The sequence below is a fragment of the Leucopleurus acutus genome, assembly GCF_964270905.1.
Source record: "Leucopleurus acutus genome assembly, chromosome: 20".
Lineage (NCBI taxonomy): Eukaryota > Metazoa > Chordata > Mammalia > Artiodactyla > Delphinidae > Leucopleurus > Leucopleurus acutus.
In genome coordinates this window covers 26,590,046-26,612,758 of record NC_139162.1, presented here as the reverse complement: position 1 = coordinate 26,612,758, position 22,713 = coordinate 26,590,046, and the positions used below count along the sequence as shown (strand labels likewise).

General features: G+C 48.7%; 1 protein-coding gene and 1 pseudogene across 8 annotated transcripts in view; both read right to left on the bottom strand.

Annotated features, from left to right (window-relative positions):
* Positions 1 to 1,022, bottom strand: part of CNOT1 (CCR4-NOT transcription complex subunit 1) — a 100,998-nt gene extending 99,976 nt beyond the window's left edge. For all 7 annotated transcript variants that reach the window (XM_082862892.1, XM_082862894.1, XM_082862897.1 and 4 more), the window contains exon 1: positions 915 to 1,022. The gene's annotated coding sequence lies outside the window, so the exon portion shown is untranslated. The remainder of the gene's footprint in view (positions 1 to 914) is intronic.
* An 8,170-nt stretch (positions 1,023 to 9,192) lies between these two features.
* LOC309976291 (lysosomal protective protein-like) lies at positions 9,193 to 20,005 on the bottom strand (annotated as a pseudogene). Its single transcript has 8 exons — positions 19,941 to 20,005; positions 19,712 to 19,834; positions 17,141 to 17,302; positions 15,796 to 15,912; positions 13,711 to 13,741; positions 12,487 to 12,637; positions 10,222 to 10,271; positions 9,193 to 9,274 (listed from the first exon to the last, which is right to left on the bottom strand). The product of its transcript is annotated as a lysosomal protective protein-like (transcript).
* Between the last annotated feature and the right edge of the window lie 2,708 nt (positions 20,006 to 22,713).

The window sequence follows — 22,713 nt, the reverse complement described above, 5'->3', positions numbered from 1 at the left end:
AGTTTACTTTAAACACAACATTTCCAAACCATCCTAGTGAGGGTACTCCTCTGTGGGAGCCCGGTGGTGTGAAATCTGCAGAGGGGGTGGTACTGAAAAAGAACACCTGTGCGTTTGGCCTCACGGAACCCTCTAGTAAGACCTGTAGTAAGTCTCTCTGCCACCAGCGCTAAGGCCTACAAGTGCTCGGCTAGGAAGCGGGCACTGCCTACGGATGAGCGGAACCGCCACTACAGCACAGACACTGGGCCCGGTGGATGGGGGCCGACTTTGGAGACAGAGTGAGCGCCCGGGCGCGCGATTGGAACAAAACCTGTGGCAAGAAGTAATGAGGAAGTGCTCTCTCCCGCCCGCCCCTCCCACCTGCGGACACCCGAAACACCCGGGATTTGACAACGTGCTGGGGGCGGGGGAGGGGACTGGCAGTTCCAGGTCCGCCCAGAGAAACTGGGAGCCTGTACTCCAAACACGGGCCCCTCGCCCCCGGAGCTAGGCCTCCGGGGCCGATGCCCGCTGCACCCATCCGGCAGTTGAGGAGCTCGTGGGGGTCTGAGAAGGGTGCAGTCCGCGCGAACCGAGGCCCAGCCGCCCCAGCTGCCGCCACCGCCGCCCTGAGAGCCTCCAGGCCCGGGCCGGGGGCCATCCCGGGTCTCATCCCGCGCTCTGCCCTCCGCTTTATGGAGCCTTCGCCTCGGCCTCTTCTCTTCAGAGCCCAAAAACTCTACAGCCGAGGGGAGAGAGTCCGCCCTCTCTCGCCTCTCCACTTCCCCGTCCCGACTGCCCCTCACACAGCGGAGCGCCGGGAAACGCTCCCAGTGGCCCCGGGACCACCCCCGGTCCTTCCCGCACCGGCACCCGCTTTCCGTAGCTGACACCGCCCGCCGGCCCCAGCACCCGACCCCAGCCCACCTCACCTCAGGCGGCTCCGGCGGCGCTGGACACAGGAAACTCCTGGGTCCCCGACTCCGGCTCTCCTCGACCCCTCTTCGGTTAACTCCGCTTGTTTCTCTACAAAATGGCGCCGGAGGTCGCGCGCTCACGTCGCGGCCTTTCCCCTCCCCGTTCCCATTTCATCATTCGCTGCCCGCCCGAGGAGGGAGGGCCCCAGCACCAGCCAATGATCGTACCCCGCCCGTGGCTCCTGCCCAATCACCGACGGGTGCCCGCGGATTTAAACCAATCACACACTATCACTTGCAGAAGTCAAGGAAGAAACCAGGCTCTTGGTAGCAACTACCAATCCAGACTCCTACTTCGCGGGCTTTGGCCAATTGCCGCTCACCAGTCCCCAGGGACGGGAGTAGGAGCCCTTGCGCCTGCGCTCGAGGCGAGGGCCAATGGAGAGACGCAGATAACTTCGATTTGGGGTTTTACGGACTTCCCACCTGCCCTCGAGGTCGTCGACCAATGGGGGCCTGGCATTGCCTCTGAGAAACAATAAATAAAGGAGAGGGCCCTTAAATCCTCGCCACCTTGCGCGGGCACTACTCTAGAGAGGGAAAAACAGGCTTCCGATACTCTCCTTCCTCTTTCGAAGTGTCAAGTCTGGTAGACCACCGGGCTTCCCAATCTTAAACATTTCCCCACCCCCACCCCCCACCCCCACCCCCACCCTTCTTGTCCATTTGGCGGGGAACGCCAGCTCCCAGAAAGCAAGCCAGCCTGTAACTAGAGTGGTGGCGCTTTTGCATCCTGGGATATGTAGTTCCCCCCTCCCCGTTCCTGTCGCAAACGTAGTGCGAGTTCTTCCGTCACTGACTGCGCCCTAGGAGGAGTAATGCGTGCTGGAGAACGTAGTCCCCCAGGTTCCCGTTTGGTCCTAGCCTGCCTCACTTTCGTCAAGAGAACTTTCCCATCTAGTTCTGCCTGTTGAAGAAGGGACTCTTTACAGAGAGGTAGGAAGCTCAGTCTCTCTTTGGCTTAGTCCCTGCAATTGGTATCAGAAAGAATACTTACGCCCTTTGCTCTCGGGAGAAAGAATAGAGAAACATTTTTTAAAAGATTTTGTGGTCACGTGTTCCTAGCTGAGTGTGGGAGGAGTGGAAGGACGTGTTGACTGGTGGCTCTTTTAAGTTTTGAATAAAATGTATCCTCATCACCCCGTTCTGAGGCTATGCTGGGTTGCTTGTCTCCTAGCCATCTCTCTCATACTACCTTTTGTGCCTAAAAATGCTTTAAAAAAAATTATGGTAAAAACACATAGCATAAAAATTACCATCTTAGCTGTTTTTAAGTGTACCGCATAGTAGTGTTAAAACTATATGCATATTATTGTGCAACTGATCTCTAGAACTTTTTCATCTTGCAAAACTGAAACTGTATGCCCATCAAACAACTCCCCATCTCCTCCTCCCAATCCTTGACAACCACCCTTCTATTTTTTAAGAGTTTGACTACTTTACATACCTCATATAGGTGGAATCATGAAGAATTTGTCTTTTTGTGACTGGCTTATTTCACTAACGTCCTAGAAATATTTACTGACACCTGCTCATTCCTTGGTTAGAGGCAAACTCTTTCACCAGACATTTACTGAGTGGTGATTTCAAACAACTGTAGGATACCCAGGGACCCCACATACAGCAAGGGCAAGGGTTGCTTCAGTCCTGTTCATGGCTGTATCCCAGCACCTAGCACAGTGCCTGGCACATGGTAGACATGTGAGCAAATAAATGTTGAAAAATCAGGAAATGGAGAAATGGACTTAAAACATTATGATATTAGTGATAGAAGGCCCCCTAAACAGACCAAGGATGAGGAATAAGTCCCTTCTATACCTTGTTGCTGTATAAAATTGCTAAAACCTCTATGGATAGCAGAATTTTGGCCAAATTTATCAAAACTGAAAATGCACAGACCCATTGACCCAGTGTCTAGGAATTTATTCCACAGGTGAATATTGCAGATTTGTACAGAGATGAATATATAAAGATATTCACTGATGCATTGTTAATGGAGTCCCAAAAGATTGGACACAGTAGGGAAGAGGATAAATAAGTGTATGGTACTGTTATACAATGGAATACTACAGAGTTTTTCAAACCCGTGAGGTAGTCTATGGGTACTGATATGGAATAATTCAAAGATTTATTGTTAAATTTAAAAGTTAAGTGCAGAAAAAGAAAAAACGAAACAAAAAAACTGATGGTATAATCAGTATGTTACCATTTGTGTAGGAGAAAATAACTATATTTGTATTTACATATAAATAAATGCATAAAAAGATTTGAAAAGATACACCCTTTCCCCAAACTGACACCAGTTGTTATCCCTAGGGAGGGGAGTGGAATGAGGAAGGGTAAAGGGAGCTTTTGCTTTTTGTTTTGTGTATTACTATATTATTTGAACTTTTTGCAAAGAGGATGTATTCATGTTTTATTTGTATAATTTAAAATAAAAAATTTTTAAAAGGAGACAGATAATGACACCCATAGAGGTCAACTATCTAAGATCAATTCTGTAATTCTACAACTAAATCAGGTCTCAGACATAAATCTCCTAAAGTCAGTTGAATGAAATAAAGCTGAGTTGCCTTTCCCCACTTCCGCCTGTCTTTATACTGAGGCTGCTCTGGGAGACCCTTCTGCCCACTGCCAGTGCCGCCCTCCCACGCCCCATCCTCACCCCCAGCTACACCAACACCACTGCTAGGATTTGACGTGCCTTGGGGACTTAGCCTAGTACTTGCAGGATTCGCACAATAAATAGCCTGGAGATCAAAGTCCTTCAACTGTGTGTTGTCAAGAATTCTGGGTGTCTTCTATCCCTGCTAGAAAAGAGAGAGACTCATAGAATGTTTACAAATTGGAAGGGTTAATGGAGATAACTTAGTGTACTTTTTTCACTTTACTGAAAGACATAGTTGGAAATCATGCCCAGACAAACTAGTTTACTAGAGACCATCACAAAGGGCTCACTGCATCACCTTGTAACTTAGCAATTATGTGTTCTGGGGTTCAAAGATATTTAGAAATAGGATATTTTTACCAGCTGTTAATTACTCACCTGGCCTCTTTCCTCAGCCTTCTTCCAATCCTTCACCCCCAATTAACTGTGCTTCCCATGCTCTGGAAGAAGTATACAAACTCTTTTGTTTCCCAAAATAGCATGGAGAGGGAAATCTAAGTGTTAGGAAACAAAAGGCTTATTGAATTGGCTTGGGGTGGAGGCAAAAATACCTAGAACACAAAGGACTTTGAGAGGTTGAGATCTGTGCAAACTGTGTTATAAAATGTTTGGTGCTTGAATGAAGAAGAGATACAAGGCCTTTTTATTCAGTGTTCTTGTTTTTCAGTCCCATTTATCAGAGAGTCAGTAACTTCAATTTACAGTAGTTTTGTTTTGTTTTGTTGTGTTTTGGCTGCATTGGACAGCATGCGGGATCTTAGTTCCCTGACAAGGGATCGAACCCATTCCCCCTGCATTGGAAGCATGGAGTCCTAACCACTGGACCACCAGGGAGTTCCCAATTTATAGTAGTTTTGACTGTCTTATCCAAAGCAACTCACTGACAGCCTAAAGCTAAATTCTGATCTCCTTCCAGACCATCAGCAATGCCTAAGCTCCAAACCTTCTGGCTCCCTGGGCACCCAGGCTTTGGTATGACTTTGGTGGCTCTACCCTGATGGGAGGATGACCAGGGAGGCACATTGCAAAAAGCCCATTGAGGAATTCAGAAACCCAGGCCCTGAACCAGGCTGTGCCCCTAACTTTCTGTGTAACCTTGGGAAAGTCATTTCCCCTCCCTGCACTTCTTTTTCCCTCTTTACTATTCTGAGGATATTGGATTTGGCTCCCAAAGTGTGTTCTGTGGACTCCTAGGAAGCCAAAGACTTACTGTGTGGTCCTGGAATTCTTATGTGCACATAGGTTTATTAATCAACTAATATACTCTAAAAGTAAAACTTTACATGCTTTATCTCATCCACACCTCAAGACCCTGTAGGGTAGGGACCCCATTTTACAGATCATAAAACTGAAGCTTAGAGAGGTGAGTCACTTGCCCAAGGTCACATACCTAGTCAATGGCAAAGCAAGCCTTGAAACCCAAGCTCTCTGACTTCAGGGCTTACATTCCCAGCCACTGTCCTCTAAGCCTTTGTTTGGAAACCCCCGTGCCTAGGTGATCTCCCAACTGTCATGTTCAGTGGTCCGGTAGTGATCAGATACTTTCCAAGCCAAAAAATGTGATGCATCGTCTGATAGGGTGTTATAAATGAGTGAGACAGATTCTGAAAATACTGCTGTGAGTTTGGTGTTTTCCAGTTGAGTTTACATTTGAATTTTTAGATTCTCTCTTTTTTAAAAAATTTTATTTATTTTTGGATGCGTTGGGTCTTCGTTGCTGCGTGCGGGCTCGCTCTAGTTGCGGCGAGGGGGGCTACTCTTCGTAGTCGTGCGCAGGCTTCTCATTGCGGTGGCTTCTCTTGTTGCTGAACACAGGCTCTAGGCGCGTGGGCTTCAGTAGTTGTGGCACGTAGGCTCAGTAATTGTGGCTCACGGGCTCTAGAGCGCAGGCTTAGTAGTTGTGGTGCACAGGCTTAGTTGCTCCACGGCATGTGGTATCTTCCTGGACTGGGGATCGAACCTGTGTCCCCTGCATTGGCAGGTGGATTCTTATCTACTGTGCCACCAGGGAAGTCCCTAGATTCTCTCTTTAATACGGGATTTTGTCCCAAGACTGTGTAGGAAACTCCTGACTTTTTTTTAAGGTTATTTATCCCTCTCTCTCTTTTCATGAGAGAACAGGGAAGAAGCTAAGAGGAAAAAGGAAAAGCCACAAAGCATCTCCTCTGGTTCATGGTTAGTTTAGCACTGAGTGGATGCTTGCAAACAAGTTAGAGCAGGTCTGAGAATCCTACCTGGGCTTTAGACAGATTCGTGGACTTTAGGATTATTGATGGAATTCTTCTGAGCTGGACAGAGTCTGTATGACTCTGCCGTAACTTTCTGTGTCCTCCCTGATTACTCTTCATTCTCCGCCCATCTGGGCCCCTGCCTTGGCAGATAGCTCTCGTTTAGTACTACAGACTTCTCTGGGCACTGTCTCAGCTCCTCAGCCCCCAACTTACACTTAACATCGTTTACCTAAAACCCGTCTCTACTGTCATCTTAGAGGGGTAAACTTACAAGATATCCTCAACTGAAGGTGGGAGGGGGCAATGAGTTGAGCATTGTCTTCCAAATTCCTTTTTTTAGGGTGGAGGGCCACACCTCCCGGCTTGCAGGATCTTAGTTCCCCAACCAGGGACTGAACCAGGGCCTCAGCAGTGAAAACCCAGAATTCTAACCACTGGACCAACCAGGGAACTCCCCTTCCAAATTCCTCTTGACCATTCCATACTTCCTTCTCTAGGTTATTAAGTCCATCAGACATTTAATCTCTTCCAAATACAGTATAGAGTCTTGGAAGTCTGAGAAAAAGAGGCCTCTGTCTTTAATATGTTTACAGTCACTCTTTGGAGGAGCAAAAGACAGACCAGGTAATCATTAGTGAACAATTCAAGCCTGTATGTTACCTATAGAATGAATAGGTCAATAATCTAAATGCTGGAAGCTGATCCAGGAGAAATACTTTTGCTGGAATTCTTTCAGGATATGTAGCTTAAAACAGTACCCCCTCCCTGAACCCCAAAAGGTAAGCTTACCAGCCACCCACACTGGCCTGAAAAGGACTTTTCATGACCAAGAATCCCTGAATTCAAATATATTGGGGGCCTCTTAGGCTTCCCTGGTGGCACAGTGGTTGAGAGTCCGCCTGCTGATGCAGGGGGCATGGGTTCGTGCCCCGGTCCAGGAAGATCCCACATGCCGCGGAGCGGCTGGGCCCGTGAGCCATGGTCGCTGAGCCTGCGTGTCCGGAGCCTGTGCTCTGCAACGGGAGAGGCCACAACAGTGAGAGGCCCGCGTACCAAGAAAAAAAAAAGAAAATCAAATATTTGTCCTTCCCCACACTACCCCCCCAGAAGCTACAGCAGCTATCATTAATTAGCTCATCACATTTGGTAGGCAAAAATCTTCCAAAATTCAGAACCCGTAGGGAAAATAATAAGCAAACATCTTTGGAATAAAATATTGGGGAATCTCTACGGAGGCCCATTTCAACCCCAAAAATCTGAGGCTAATTAGCCTCATTCACTGACCTGAGGATGCGGCTAGGCCCATATTTGTCATTGTAGCCCTGTGGTTTTAGAGTAGTCACAGATGGTGAAAGAAAGGACAGACTCCACGTTCAAGTAAAAAAGAAAGCGTTTGGAATAATGTCATTCAAGCTGCTATAACAAAATACTATAGACCCAGTAGCTTATAAAAACAGAAATTTATTCCTCACAGTTCTGGAGGCTGGGAAGCCCAAGATAAAGGCACCAGCAGATTCAGTGTCTGGGGAGAGCCCACTTCCTCGTTCATAGATGTACATCTTGCTGTAACCTCACATGGTAGAAGAAGCAAGGGAGTTCTCTGGCATCCCTTTTATAAAAGCATTAATCTCATTCATGAGGGTTCCACCCTTATGACCTAATCACCGCCCAAAGGCCTTACCTCCCAATACATCACACACACCCCTCCACCACCAGGGCAGAACCCTCATTTCTTTAACAGATAATCCTTGATTAAACAACAGCTGTGTCCTGGAACATAGCTCAGAGCAGAATAGGCACTTCAGGTGTCTGTGCAGGTTGACGTTGCTCATGATCATCTGCTCAGACTAGCAGAGCAGCCAACTGTCAAAGAATCACAGATGTGATAAATGTTAACAAAGGGGGAACATAGGGAGTTTTGGGGAGCCTGCAACCCAGTCCGGGGATTCAAGGACTCTCTAACGATGTGAAAGGGAGTAGGAGTTCTCTAAACAGAGTGGCAGAAAGGGAGTACATTCCAGCAAAGAGCCAAGCCTCACAGAGATGATACTGGCATCTTTGAAGAATTAAAAGACCAGGAAGGTTGGAGCCTAGAGAGGCAGCCAGAGGACCATTTAAGCCTCTGCTCAGCCCTTTATCCTAAGGGCTCTGGGAGCCTTTGAAGGGTTGGATGGAACAGCTGTTGTGCTCATATTTGCACTGTTTGAAGGTCACACTGGCTGTTGCGTGAAGAAAGTACTGGTGTCCAGCCAGAGAAGTTGCTGGGAGACTAGCCAGGAGGCTACCGCAGGAGTCCAGGGGAGGTGGTGGCCATGGGAATGGGGCAAAGTGGGCTTTGGCATCCGATGGAGTGTGAAAGGTGAGGGAGAAAAAGTGAAGGATTGTCTGCCCTTGGGCACCTCCTTCCCCCCACCCTCAACTCCGCCTCTTGATGCAGGGAGACTGGAGGAGCAGGTGTGGAGGCAGAGACAGTGAGTTCAATTTGAAGGTGAATGCGTTTCACACATTCAGGCCGTGGGCTAAAGCTCTGGGCGGCTGAGAGCCAGAACTGCTGATGGAGGCACTGACAAGCCGGCTTGGTTGCCCTGGGGAAGCCTTCAGAGTGCAGAGGCCTCGGGGCCCTGAGAAGAGCTGTGCTCAGGCTCCTGGTTGAGGAGGGAAGAGTCTCCAGCATGCTGGGAAACAGCCCAACCCAGGAGGCCTGAGGACTGCTGGAGGCTGAGTGAAGTCACAGAAGCCAGAGGACTGAGGGACCCAATGTGTTTGAGCAGTCAAGCAGGGAGGAGGTTGACAAGGCCTTGGGCTGTGGGACCTTTTCTGTGGCTGAGAGGGGGTTTGAGCCAGATGGGATCAGGCTGCAGAGGAGAGCTGTAGCTGGAGGGCAAAGGAGGGTTTGTACTTTTTAAGATAGAGGGATTGGGGCACATTTAAATGCTAATAAATTTCTTTTGGAAAGAAGTTATCTCTCCTCCCTGTGATGTCTCCTCCCAGGAGTTCAGGTTTAGACAGCTGGAGGGCCAAGGTCTTCTTTGTTTTTGAAATACTTGGGCTTTGATCTTCTTCCGTCCTCCTCCTTCTCCTGAGGGTTCTTCTCCCAGGCAGAAGGTATCCAGCAACAGCACCCACTTAGAGCTGCCTGGGAAGTGACTCTTCCTCTGACTGTTGACTTCTGGGAGAAGAAAGGGCTGCAGCCATCCCGCCCCCACCCTGGCCACCCGGAGTCCACCCTTCCCCTGGGGCATCACGTCCTCACTGGCTGCTTCAGGGCCTCCACAGACCTCTCCCCACCCACGAAGTTGTAAGCCAGGTCACTGCCCCCTTTATAGACAAGGGCTCAGAGGTCATTCTGCAGCAGCTCCCAGGGGAAAGGGACCATGTCCATATACTGCATCTGGTACTGAGGGCAAACCTGGGCGCTGCAGGCAGAAGCAGCTGAGGATGTCCAGACATCCGGCGTCGACTCCAGGAAACTGGGATTCCTGGAGCCCCTTTTCAGCCTTGCCTCTTAATCAGCGAAAAGTTGCCTGTAGATATGGGCCTGTCCACTCTCGCAGGATAACGATGGTTTCCCTAGTGCCTAGGCTCTAGGACCCCCACCTCCATCCCATCTTCTTCCAATTGCAACAGGTGCCTCTCCCTCATCCATTTCCTCTTTCAACAAATATTTGAGTGTTTACTGTATTCTGTCGTGGTCCGAAAGCGGGTTGGAAAAGAATTTCCAGACACAAAGCAGAATGTAAAGAGGTTAGAATTTATTAGAGGGAATGGTCGCTGCCAGGACAGCAGGCCGACTTCCTAGTAGTCTGGGAGAGCCAACCCCGAACACGTGCTATTAGTCAGTTTTTATAGCCCTAGAACAAGGAAACGGTCCGAGGTGAAATTTTTGTTTTCTGATTGGTCGAGGCACATATACCTTCCTTCTTTAGAGTGGGAGTGTGATGGGGCAGATGCCTTTCCTTATTTGGGATGAGAGAGGAACAGGTCTCGTAGCCCAGGTGGGCTCAGGAATTTCGTACCCATCGCAACATGGTGATTAGAGTCCAGTAGGATGTGTAACGCTGAAACTTTTTCAGGCAGGGTTGTCCTTTGTCCTTGAAACACCATTGTCCTTGGAGCACCACACGTCCCAGGCACTGTTACAGGTGCTGGGATCATAGTAGTGAACCAACAGCCTGCCCTACCCTACATCTTAGTGTCAGCTATCTCTGCCCTACCTCTTCCCAAGAAGGCCCCCCAATCTTGGGAGGTCATATCCACGCTCTCGTGCCTCTGCCAGTGGCTGCTAGATCTCCTCGGGCTTACCTGCACAGTTCCTAGGCAGGGAGGGAGTTGAGGGTGTGGCTCAGCTACAGGTATGTGGTACGGCCTGGCCTGGATACATTCAGGCACCCCAGAAATGGGGCCATCAGGAGGCTGGAAGCAGAGAGTATGGAAGGGGTTATGGGGTTGAAAGCCTCAGATATTCCCTCCCACCATCCCATTTTCCATGCCAGTCCCCCAATACTTGGTGAACCTCATAGAGCTGCTATTTTGGGATCCCACAAGCTCGTCCCATGCTCTACAGCCCTGAGCCCCTTCTGTAATTCTGCTCATCCCCTTCCCATGCAGACTAAGTCCTTCTCTCTCTCTAGAATCCTCCTCTGTAAAACAGAAGAGTTGGCCTAGATGACCTCAAAGTCCTTTCTGTCTGGAAATGTTCTGACTTCCACAGCAGCCCCTGGTCCACCCTGTACTCCAAATGGGAGTTGTCAGGGTGAGTTACCTGGAGAAGGCAGGACAGAGAGAGGAGGGGCAGCCAGGCCACTTTGCACGTCTTCCTCTCTTACCATCACCACGTGGTAGTTCCAAGAAGTAAGGATCCCAAGGACGCACCTGTCCTGGTCAGGGGACCCTGGGGAAGTGCTGCCTGTCCCCCCATTCCCACCATCCTGAGCACCTCACATTCTGATCTCTTTCCGGCTCAGACCATGCTGTCCACAGTCCAAGGCTGCCCTAGGTAAGCTTTTTAAATATTTATCTATTTATTTGGTTGCACCAGGTCTTACTTGCAGCAGGCAGGCTCCTTAGTTGTGGCTCCAGGGCTCCTTAGTTGTGGCATGTGAACTCTTAGTTGCAGCATGCATGTGGGATCTAGTTCCCTGACCAGGGATCGAACCCAAGCCCCCTGCATTGAGAGCGTGGAGTTTTATCCACTGCGCCACCAGGGAAGTCCCCAACAAATTGTTTTGTTTTGTTTTTTAAAGAATCAATTTTATTTTATCATTTTTGGTTGCGTTCGTCTTCGTTTGTACACACGGGCTTTCTGTAGTTGTGGTGAGCAGGGGCTACTCTTTGTTGCGGTGCACAGGCTTATTGTGGTGGCTTCTCTTGTTGCAGAGCACGGGCTCTAGGCGCGCAGGCTTCAGTAGTTGTGGCTCATGGGCTCTAGAGTGCAGGCTCAGTAGTTGTGGCACACGGGCTTAGTTGCAGGGATTGAACTCGTGTCCCCTGAATTGGCAGGCAGATTCTTAACCACTGTGCCACCAGGGAAGTCCCCCCAACAAATAGTTTTTAAGTGCCTCCTATGTGCCAGGTGTTGGGAATATAGCAGCAAAAAAGCAAAGTTCCTGCAGTCATTGATCTTGCATTTAAACAGGGGGTTGTGATAAACAATAATACTAAGGAAATAATGTTGAGCAGTCTAAGTGCTATGAAAAGAAATGGAGCAGAATAAGGTGCTGGAGTGACAGAGGTGGGAAGGTTGGGGAGGTGGTAGCAGCTCTTTTTGTTTGGGGACACCTCTCTGATAAAGGGTCTGAGCAGAGACCTGAAAGAAGTGAGGGAGGAAACCACACAGACATCTGGTGGCTGAGGGTTCCAGGCAGGAGACCAGAAAGTACAAAGTCCCTGAGTCTGTAGCTGAGGCTGAGCAGTGGGAGAGGAGGAGTAACAGAAAAAGAGGTCAGAGAGGAGCCAGAATTGTGGGGCCCTGTCAGCCATGGTAGATGAGGACTTTGGCTTTCATCCTAGTAAGAAGAGAAGCCATAGAAGATTTTGAGCTGAGGATGTGAGCTGACCTTAGTTTTAAAAGGTTACTGCAAGAAGAAGACTACAGGAGAGCAAAGGGGTGGGGGGCAGCAGGAATCTTCAAAGTAGAAGGATGTAATAGTCCAGGCAAGAGATGATGGTGGCGCTCGCTTCAGCAGCACGTATACTAAAATTGGAATGATACAGAGAAGATTAGCATGGTCCCTGCACAAGGATGACACGCAAATTCGTGAAGCGTTCCATAACTTTATGTGTATAACTGATTCACCTTGTTATAAAACAGAAAGTAACACACCATTGTAAAGCAATTATCTCCAATAAAGATGTTAAAAAATAATAATAATAATCAGCCCAAGTTCTTCATTCTGTTCTTGGATTTTGTTAAAAAAGATCCAAGGGGGAAAAACATTCTTCTGGAGCAAGATTCTTTTCAAAACTCTGTCAGAAAGAATAAAATAAGAAAGAACATGAAAAAAAAAAAAGAGATGATGGTGTATTGGACTAGTTGCAAAGGTGGAGAAAAGCATTACCTCTAATAGTTATCTCCAGACTACAGGGCACAGCACTCACTGTCTCCCATCCCACCTCACCAACCAGTTCCTGGGGTGGCCACGTTGGCCTGGTATCTTCAGAAGAGTTTGCTCATGCCAGCAGCGTTAAGGCCCCTGGTAGCCATGTGCCCCTCAGCAGAGTGAGTAGAGGTTGCAGATGTTGAGGGCAATGCCCTGAATCATACCATAAGCTTCCAGGACCTGCAGAGAGGAATCAGTCCAAGGACTTTCCAGGGTTGAGGGTAAAAACACAATTTGCTACTCTTTCAGGCACAGGGTCTGTTGACTGGGACACCTAACATGGTGAAAACGGCCAGCAAAGCATGAGGGACTGAGCCTGTGCCCTCTGGCCTCTTGGGTCAGGAGGCAGTCTTGGAGCTGACCCCCGGGGACACATCCATGCCATACCACGGGGAGCTGAGGGCACTGCTGCTCCCCTCCTCGTGGGAGAGAGCTACCAATTGTAAGCCAGCTCCACAAAGTTGGGGGGCTGGATTATGCTCTAGAGGCCAGGATTCACAATTTTTTTTTTTTTTTTAAGTTTTGACCCCATTTAGATAGGCCCAAGGCTCTGTGGTCCTCTTATCTCACCCCTTTCTACTCCTCGTGGTATTCCACTATCTCCACGTGGCCATGCACAGCAGGAACTTTGCAAGGCTGCATGGCAGGCAAACCCTTGGCAGAAATCTGGAGTGAGATTGCGCATTAATCTAATGTGAAAATCAGAATTTGGTGAGCCGTGATGGCTCCCTGTGCACAATAACCCAAGGGTCAAAGGAAAATGCGAGGCATTTGTCATTTTGGATTCTGGCAATGGCTAATCAGAGCCTTGAGGGCCCAGCACCAGCCCCGGGAGCAGAGGCAGAAAACACTGCTCTGGGAAGCTCATTCCCTCAGAGTTGTCATCATTCCCTGTGAGACCTCCTGCTGTTTATTTGGTTTAAAAAAATCATAGAGTGCTGAAGTTTGCATTCAGATTTGAATCACTTGCATTCAGATATGCACACCCTCTTGGGAGGAAGAGACAGGAGTGGTGTGACAGCAAATACTGTGGGCGGAATTGGGGACAGTCCTATCTCCTGTGTCAGAGAAAATGTTATCTCTGATGTGGATCAGGGCCTGTCTGCTAAGTGTTTTGCCAAGGCCTTTGTACGTTTCTTCTGGATTAGGGCAGGGTAGGGGGCAGAGTTGGAGGCCCTATGGGGAGACCAGGGGAGAAACCCTGTCCTTGGACACAAAAAAACCTGAATTCTAGTCCACAGTCTGCCCCTTACTGCCTGGAAGGCGTTGGGGTAGTTTGTTTTCCTGTAAAATAGGGAGGAAATATTACCTGAATTTTTAAATGAGGACAGTATATTGTATTTGCAATTTAAAAGCAATGAGAAACAAGAAAAAAAATGTTTTAAATTTTATTTTTTATGTATTTACATTTTTTTCTAGTTTTATTGAGATATAATCGACACATAACATTGTATTAGTTTAAGGTATACACCATAATGATTTGACATATGTATATGTTACAAAATGATTACCACAGTAAGTTTAGTTAATATCCATCACCTCACATAGTTACAGTTTTTCTTCTTGTGATGAGAACTTTTTTTTTTAATTATTTTTTTTTTATTTATTTATTTTTGGCTGCACTGGGTCTTCGCTGCTGCTTGCGGTCTTTCTGTAGTTGCAGAGAGCGGGGGCTACTCTTCGTTGTGGTACGCAGGCTTCTCATTGCAGTGGCTTCTCTTGTTGCGGAGCGTGACCTCTAGTTGCGTGGGCTCTAGTAGTTGTGGCCCACGGGCTTAGTTGCTCCACGGCATGTCGGATCTTCCCGGACCAGGGCTCGAACCCGTGTCCCCTGCATTGGCAGGCAGATTCTTAACCACTGCGCCACCAGGGAAGCCTGTGATGAGAACTTTTTTATTTTTTGCGGTACGCGGGCCTCTCACTGCTGTGGCCTCTCGTTGTGGAGCACAGGCTCCAGATGTGCAGGCTCAGCGGCCATGGCTCATGGGCCCAGCCGCTCCATGGCATGTGGGATCTTCCCGGACCGGGGCACGAACCTGTATCCCCTGCATTGGCAGGCGGACTCTCAACTACTGCGCCACCAGGGAAGCCCGTGATGAGAACTTTTAAGATTATTCTCCTAGCAACTTGCAAATATACAGAACACTATTATTAATTATAGTCACCATGCTGTACATTACATCCCCAGGACTTATTTATCTTTTTTTTAATATATATAAATTTTTTTATTTTATTTTTGGCTGCCTTGGATCTTTGTTGCTGTGCACAGGCTTTCTCTAGTTGCTGTGAGCGGGGGCTACTCTTCCTTGTGGTGCATGTGCTCCTCATTGCATTAGCTTCTCTTGTTGCGTAGCACAGGCTCTAGACGTGCAGGCTTCAGTAGTTGTGGCATGAGGGCTCAATAGTTGTGGCTCGCGGGCTCTAGAGTGCAGGCTCAGTAGTTGTGTTGTACGAGCTTAGTTGCTCCATGGCATGTGGGATCTTCCCGGACCAGGGCTCAAACCCATGTCCCCTGCATTGGCATGCGGATTCTTAACCACTGCGCCACCAGGGACATGCCCTTATTTATCTTATAACTGGAAGTTTGTACCTTTTGACCATCTTCAGAAATTTCCCCAGCCTCTAGAAATAAGAATTTTTAAATCCCCATGTGAGTCCCACCAATCTGCCTTCCTCACAGGGTTGCTGTAAACTGATTGGGGGGTGTGCTCTGTGTGTGTAAGAACAGCTCTGTGCACTGGGGTTCTGAGCTCTTTTCCTTTGCTCTCCCACCAGCTGAGGAGGAGAGAGGTGCCCTCTTTCCAACCCTCACCGAGGAGAGGGGTGACTCACCCCATTGAAACAGTTGTCCTCTGTGGTATAAAAGCAGAGCAGTAGTAGGTGTTGAGGGAAGTCCAGAGGCTGTGGACTGAGACCTGGAATCAGGCAGTGAGAGTGTGGCCACCTGGGCTCACCTCCACTCCCAGGGCAGTTACTCCATTTCCTGCCATATTAATTACCCCTGATCAATCTAAACTGGCCTGCCTGGTGGCATCATCTGCCTCTGGCCTAAGGATTACAGAGAGCCAGCTATCTCAAAAGTAGACATGCCGGGCTTCCCTGGTGGTGCAGTGGTTGAGAGTCCGCCTGCCGATGCAGGGGACACGGGTTCGTGCCCCGGTCCGGGAAGATCCCACATGCCGCGGAGCGGCTGGGCCCGTGAGCCATGGCCGCTGAGCCTGCGCGTCCGGAGCCTGTGCTCCGCAGCGGGAGAGGCCACAACAGTGAGAGTCCCGCGTACCGCAAAAAAAAAAAAAAAAAAGTTGACATGCCAAGGACTAGAAGGATACAGGACTTACTCATTGCCAATGAGGCCATGGTAGTAACCATAGTCTATCAGAGGATCATCACCCAGCTGATAGTTGCTCATTTCCTTCCCATTCCAAAGCCCTGATACCAGAAGATACAAATAAGTGCTGAGAAGCCCCTCCTTTTGGTAACAGTGATAATGGCTAAGCTTGAGTGCTAGGCCCTGCTCTGAGCCCTGCATATTCATTGTCTCCTTTATTCACCCTAATCCTGTGAAGCAGGTACTATTGTGTGCATCCCCTTTTTTTGGGGGGGGGGTCACACCAAGTGGCTTGCGAGGATTTTAGTTCCCCGACCAGGGATTGAAGCCACGCCCTTGGCAGTTAAAGTGCAGAGTCCTAACCACTGGACCACCAGGGAATTCATTTCCTTTTCTTTCTTTCTTGTTCTTTGTGCATTCCCATTTTCCAGATGAGCAAACTGAGACACAGAGAGGCTAAAGAGCTTGCTCAAGGCCACACAGCCAATCAGTGGCAGAGCCAGGTTTCAAACCCAGGTTAGTGCCATTTCCAGGTCTACACTTAGTGTCTTGGCTATACTGCCTCGTGCAGCATTAACAGAGAACCATACTCAGCATCTCAGAGCAGCTGATGTCTCAGATTAGCCTTATGTACAGATGGGGAAACAGGCCAGAGGGGATAGAGATCAAGGTCAGAGGTTGATCCCTGGTTCCAGATGTATCCTGAATCTTTCCATTGATCTCCACCTCCAGTGCTCTCATTCTAGTCCATGTGTCACCATCATCTCTGCCTGGACCACTAGAACAGGCCCTACTGGTTTCCTTCCTTCTACTCTCCCCCGACCCCCGCAATCCATCCTCCTGTTAAAACCCCTCTAATGGCTTCCTAGAGAATCCTTGCCATGGCTTACAAGGCCCCCAGGATCCCGTTCATCTGTCCAGTGGCACTCCACCACGTGCCCCTGCTCACTCTGCTCCAGCCACAGAGGCCTTCTTTCCACCTGGGTTATTCTGCCTCAGGTTTGCACTTATTTTTCTCTCTTCCTGGACTGCTTTTCTTGAGGCTCTTCTCGTGCCTTCTTCTTGTCATTCAGCTCACTTGTCTCCTACTCAGGAAGGTGTCCCAACTATGATGTCTAAAGCAGTCCGTCATAGTTCGTAGCATTCTCTGAAACGACCTTGTTTATATGTGTGTGTACACTTATTGCCTATTTTCCCCCCACCTAGAAGGCAGAGACTGCCTTGGTCACTACCGTATTCCAGTCTGTGCCAGGCTGGGTGCTCAAAGAATATTTGAAGAGTGAAGGACAGGATAAAGATTACTGGGCAGTGCTGGCCTTTTACACCTGTTCAGGAGCCAAGGACCTGAGACTTACTTGAAGTTGATAGAAAATGGACCCTTGACAATTTGTGCGCTCGGGGTGGCGGGGCACATATATACTCTCATAACTTTCTCCAAAGACGCAGAAGTCATGGCTGGCAAAAGCGGGGAGCTTTTCAAAGAAATTCAGCAGTGCTTGGCAGTTGTCAGAAGCCCCCTGAACGGAGAGGAAGTGGGGCCCAAGGTGGGGGTCAAAGTGGGAAAGAATCACAGACAGGCTCCCCTGCCCCAGCCAAAGGGTGAGAAGAGATCATATACTCATTGGCACATTTTGCTGAGCTCCCCTCTTACCCGCTCTGGTCCATTCTCCCTTTCTCTTTAACATGGCAGAGCTGGTCTGACCCAGGCAGTCCAGGGCTTCACACTCTGCAGAGCTTCCTATCACCCTTAACCCTAATGGGGCTTATGAGACTTTTGGTAGTCAGGCCCTGTACAGCTCACCAGCCCGATTCTCCCGCTTTTTTTTTTTTTTTTTTTATTTTGGTCACACCATGCGACATGCTTAGTTCCCTGACCAGGGATCGAACCTGCGCCCCCTGCATTGGAAGCATGGAGTCTTAACCACTGGACCACCAGGGAAGTTCCTGTCACCCTCCCTCTTAAACGTAATGCTCCAGCCTCTCAGGCATCAGCTTTCCCTATCTCCAAGCCTTTGGTCCCTGCTTACACTCTGTGAGTAGACTCTTTTCCTCCACAATCACTGGGCTTTGTTCCCTGAGGCCAAGGGTGATGTACATCTCCCTGCTCTGTGCTTCCCAATCCCCTCTAGCTCCTCTTTTGCCATATTCCTCACACTTGTAATGACTACTTTGATGTCTGCTTCTGCCCTAGACTGTAAGCTCCATGAGGAGGGACTGGACCACTTCCTTCACTGCTGTTTCCCCCATGTGTAGCACTGTACCTGGCACACAGTAAATTACTAAGAAGAAGATTGTTGCATTCAATTTCAGATTAGAAAATGAAGGTCCAGGGAATTCCCTGGAGATCCAGTGGTTAGGACTCCGCACTTTCACTGCCAGAGCGCAGGTTCAATCCCCGGTTGGGGAACTAAGATCCCACAAGCTGTGTGTACGGCCGAAAAAAAAAAAAGAAAGAAAGAAAGAAAAAAAAAGAAAATGAGGGTCCAGGGACTTCCCTGTTGGCTCACTGCTTAAGAATCCACCTGTCAATGCAGGGGACACGGGTTCAAGCCCTGGTACGGGAAGATCCCACATGCCGCGGAGCAACTAAGCCCGTGCGCCACAACTACTGAGCCTGCACTCTAGAGCCCGCAAGCCACAACTACTGAGCCCACGTGCCACAACTACTGAAGCCCGTACGCTTAGAGCCCGTGCTCTGCAACAAGAGAAGCCACCAAAATGAGAAGCCTGCGTACCACAATGAAGAGTAGCCCCCGCTCGCCGCAACCTGAGAAAGCCTGCGCGCAGCGACAAAGATCCAACACAGCCAAAAATAAATTAATTAAGTAAAAAAAAAAAAAGAAAATGAGGATCCAGAGATCATTTTGTCTGGCTCCTTAAACTCATAGGTGGGGAAACTCAGGTTCAGGAAAGGTGAGTGACTTGCCCACGGTCACACAAAGAGTAGCTTGCAGAGTCAGCTGCCTGGTCACCACCTGCTTCAAAGCTGGCTCAGGCTTCCTCTGGCCCAGCTGATAAATCCCTCATCTTCGTTCAGTTCCCAGAGGCTCACAAAGTATCTCTTCATATACAGTCTGATCTCTGCGACAGCCTTGGGGATGATGATCATGATAGCTGACACTGAGTGTTTTCAATATTCTAGTCATTTGTGTGTATGCACTTCCTTAATCTTTTGCATGACCCTGTGGGATAGGTACTGTTATTAGCATCCCATGTCACAGATGAGGAAACTGAGGCGCAGGATATTTAAAGGAACTTGCCCAAGGTCAGATAGCCGGGAAATGGCAGAACTGGGATTTGAAGCTGGCAGTCTGACTCTTAACCATGACACTGTCCAGCTTGCCTTGTATGTAGGAGGGAGGCATTATTATCCTTTCTCTATCAGCCCCCAGGGTGAGGTTTGGCATTCTTTGATTCAAAAGCAGGGGCCACAAACCTACTGCCTGCAGGAACTAGGCAGAAAACATGAATGGGTGAAGCAGACAGGTGTCAGGCAACAGGGCCTGGTGGGGACAGTGGTAAACTGGAGAGCACAGGGTCTTCTACAGCCACTACCCTTGCTGCACCTCCGCTCCAGAAGGGTGTTACTAAGAGCAAATGCAGGCTCAGAGTTGACTTTTTAACAGAAGTCACAAGTGTGAATTTTTAAGTGAAATCTCTCAATTGTGTAAACGGTGGCAACCAAAATTCAAGTTTTCTTCGCTCTAATAGGCAGGGCAAGGAAAACATATCCACGGGCTGAATGGCTACAGCTCACAGGCCACAGTTTGCAGCCTCTTGTCTGAGACAGAAGGCATTTCCTTTCTTCCTCCAGCTCCCGTCCTCTTGTCCTCCCTCTACCTCCATCTAGCCTTCTTGCCCTTCTTCCTTTCCTTCCCCTTCCTTCCGTCTTCCCTGTCCCCACCTTGAGTGGTGCAGCCACCCACCTGTTGGTCATTGGTCTGGTAGTTCTGGCTGAGAGAGTAGGAGGAACCCACACCAGCGGGGACTCCAGGTCCAGAACACGGGCCACCAGGTTCCAGCTGTGTGGGTTCGTGTCGGCGTTCCCTCTGTAGGGAGGAGGGAAATGTGTGGGTGTCCTTTGGGCTGCAGGGGCCAAGGGCACCCATAGGGCTGAACGCAGTGGTCGTGGGGCTCTTGCCCATGCCTCCTAACAAGATGGCAGCCAGAGAGGGGCATAGGTGGATGCTCCAGTCCAGGAGTGGGCGGCTCCAGGGCATCCCCTAGGTTGGCATTCCACAGGGGAGGCTAGGGAAGCCCTCTTTCTTCTAGCCTCTCCAAACCCTCCCTAGAGAGAATCCTTTCACCACCTGAGTAACAGAGGGTATTCCCGTTTAAGGCCAAACTTTGCCATGGAGCTTCCTCCTGAGCCCCAAATCTGCTCCTTGCTGGCCCTGTTCTCTGTTCCCTTTTGTCGAGAGACAACTTGTCTGCCAGCTACTGTGCTAAGTACTCTATGGGAATTGCTCCTATTCCTCACAGCAACCTTTGAAGTAGGTTCTTTTTTTTTTTTTTTTTTTAGGCCACACTGCGCAGCTTGCAGGATTCTAGTTCCCTGACCGGGGACTGATCCCAGGCCTTCGGCAGTGAAAGCATGGAGTCCTAACCACAGGACCGCCAGGGAATTCCCATGAAGTAGGTTCTATTATTATTCCCATTTCTCAGATGAGAAAACTGAGGCCCAACCAGGTTTATTTACCTTAAGCCATATAGCTAGTATATGGCAGAGCCCACATTTGAACGAGTCAGTCAGTTTCCAAGGCACATATTATGCTAAACTTCTCCTAAATCTTCACAATACTAATATTATTGGCATCCCCTTCACTGAGGCCTGCAGAGAGAGGTTAAGTAATGCGTCCAAGTTCACACAGCTGGGAGGTGTTGGAGATGGGGCTTGAACCCCCTCTGTCTTATCGCAGCATGTGAACTGACCCTGCACCTGAGTCATGCTCAGGACAGTTTGCTTTCCATGGAATTTTACTCACCTGATGCTAAAAAGTCCGTAAGGCAATTGATCGGTGAAAATACTGGGACTCAGAGAGGGGGAGTGACCGGCCCAAGGTGACACCAACTACAGTTCATGCCTCCTGAATCTAAGTCCAGCGTTCTTTCCACCACATTGAGCTGCTGGCTGTTCTGTTGCTCTCCCAGAATTTCTGGCTCTGAAGACCTGAGTCTAATTCTCCAACCCTCACCACCTGGCACTAGATCGAGCAGGGCTCCTTAGGGAACTTCACGATAGCTCCATATGTGATGGCTTGGGGTTTGGGAGGGGTTTGCAGGACAGTTAGTGGCAAACTCCAGCTGGAACCACAGGGTTCCCGAGTCAGAAGGACCTCAGCAGTCATGTGCTGCAACCCTCCCACTATAAAGGAAGGAAACCTGAGGCCCTGAGAGGGAAAGAAACCTGCATGGGGATGCACAGCAAGTCGTTGTTTGGACTAACAGTGACTTTCCTTACAGCCTGTGCCCTGTTGAGGGCAGGCAAGCAGTGAAGAGATGGAGCAGTCATTTAGCACTGGGTTCGGCCTTGGAAGATTTCTTTTTTTTTCTTTTTGATTTAATTTAATTTTATTATTATTATTTTTTGGCCACGCCGAGTGGTCTGTGGGATCTTATTTACCAGACCAGGGATGGAACCTGTGCCCTCTGCAGTGGAAACGTGGAGCCCTAACCCCTGGACCACCAGGGAATTTCCAGTCTTCTCTCATCTTAATTAAACTGTGTGAAGTTAGGTTTTAGCTCCTGGCAGGCAAGATCCTCGTAGGCTGGGAGCAGCTGTGTCTGGGATTCAATAAAAGCAGTGAAGCCCAGCCAAACTGGAGCGTAAAGTCCCTTTAAAATGACAAAAAAAAAAAAAAAAAAAAAAAAAGAAGAAGAAGAAGAAGAAGGAGGACAAGATTTTAATAAAGAAAGAAAGAATCAAAACCCAAACCTGACTACCCAGCAGAGCACCTTGACAGGATGCATTCGGAGTGGCCTGTCCTGGCTGCCACACCTGCTGTGCACACACCCCGGCCCAGGCCCAGTGCTGAGGACTTTCCAACACTGAGCTCACTTAATCCACTCAACAAACCTGTCAGATGCTATTTTTGTTTCCATTTTGCAGATGTAGAAATTCAGGCTCAGGGAGGTAAAGTGCCTCTCCTGTGATTTCTTAGGCAGTGACTTTAGAGTTCACTTATCAAGTAAGATAATGCATGGGATGTGTTGAACACAGTGCCAAGTGCATAGTAAATGCTCAATAAAGTTTGGGACTATAAGATCCTACCAACTGAATATGGTAAAACCAGGACTCAAATTCAGACCTCTCCAATTCCAGCCCTGTGCTCTATTTTGATTATCTGGGGTCTCCCCATGCCCCAACCCTGCTCAGTTAAACCTTGATTGATTTGAACTTGGCTACCCAGAGCTCACAATTAGGTTGATTTTTTTTTTTTTTTCCTGAGCTTTCTACTCAGAATAGTAAAAAAAAAAAAAAAAATCCACAGGAAACAGACTAGGATTCAGAATTTAGTCTATGAAGACAATTTCTCAGGAATATTCTTTTTTTTTTTTTAATATTTATTCGGTTGCACCGGGTCTTAGTTGTGGCACGCGGGACCTTCTTTGCAGTGTGCAGATCTTTAGTTGCCGCATGCGGGATCTAGTTCCCTGACCAGGGATTGAACCGGAGCCCCGTTTATTGGGAGCATGGAGTCTTAACCACTGGGCCACCAGTGGTGGCCTCTCAGGAATATTCTTTAGTTAATACCCACTCCAGCCAGCTATCTGCACCTCTCTGTCCTCAAGCCTAAACAGGGAGTGACACATCATAGATGCTTAAAAACAACTTGTGGAGGAAAGAAAGGAAGAAGAGAAGGAAGTAAAGAAGCTCTCTGGCAGGACCTTAAGTCCCCAAAGAAAGATTCAGATACATTGTATTTAT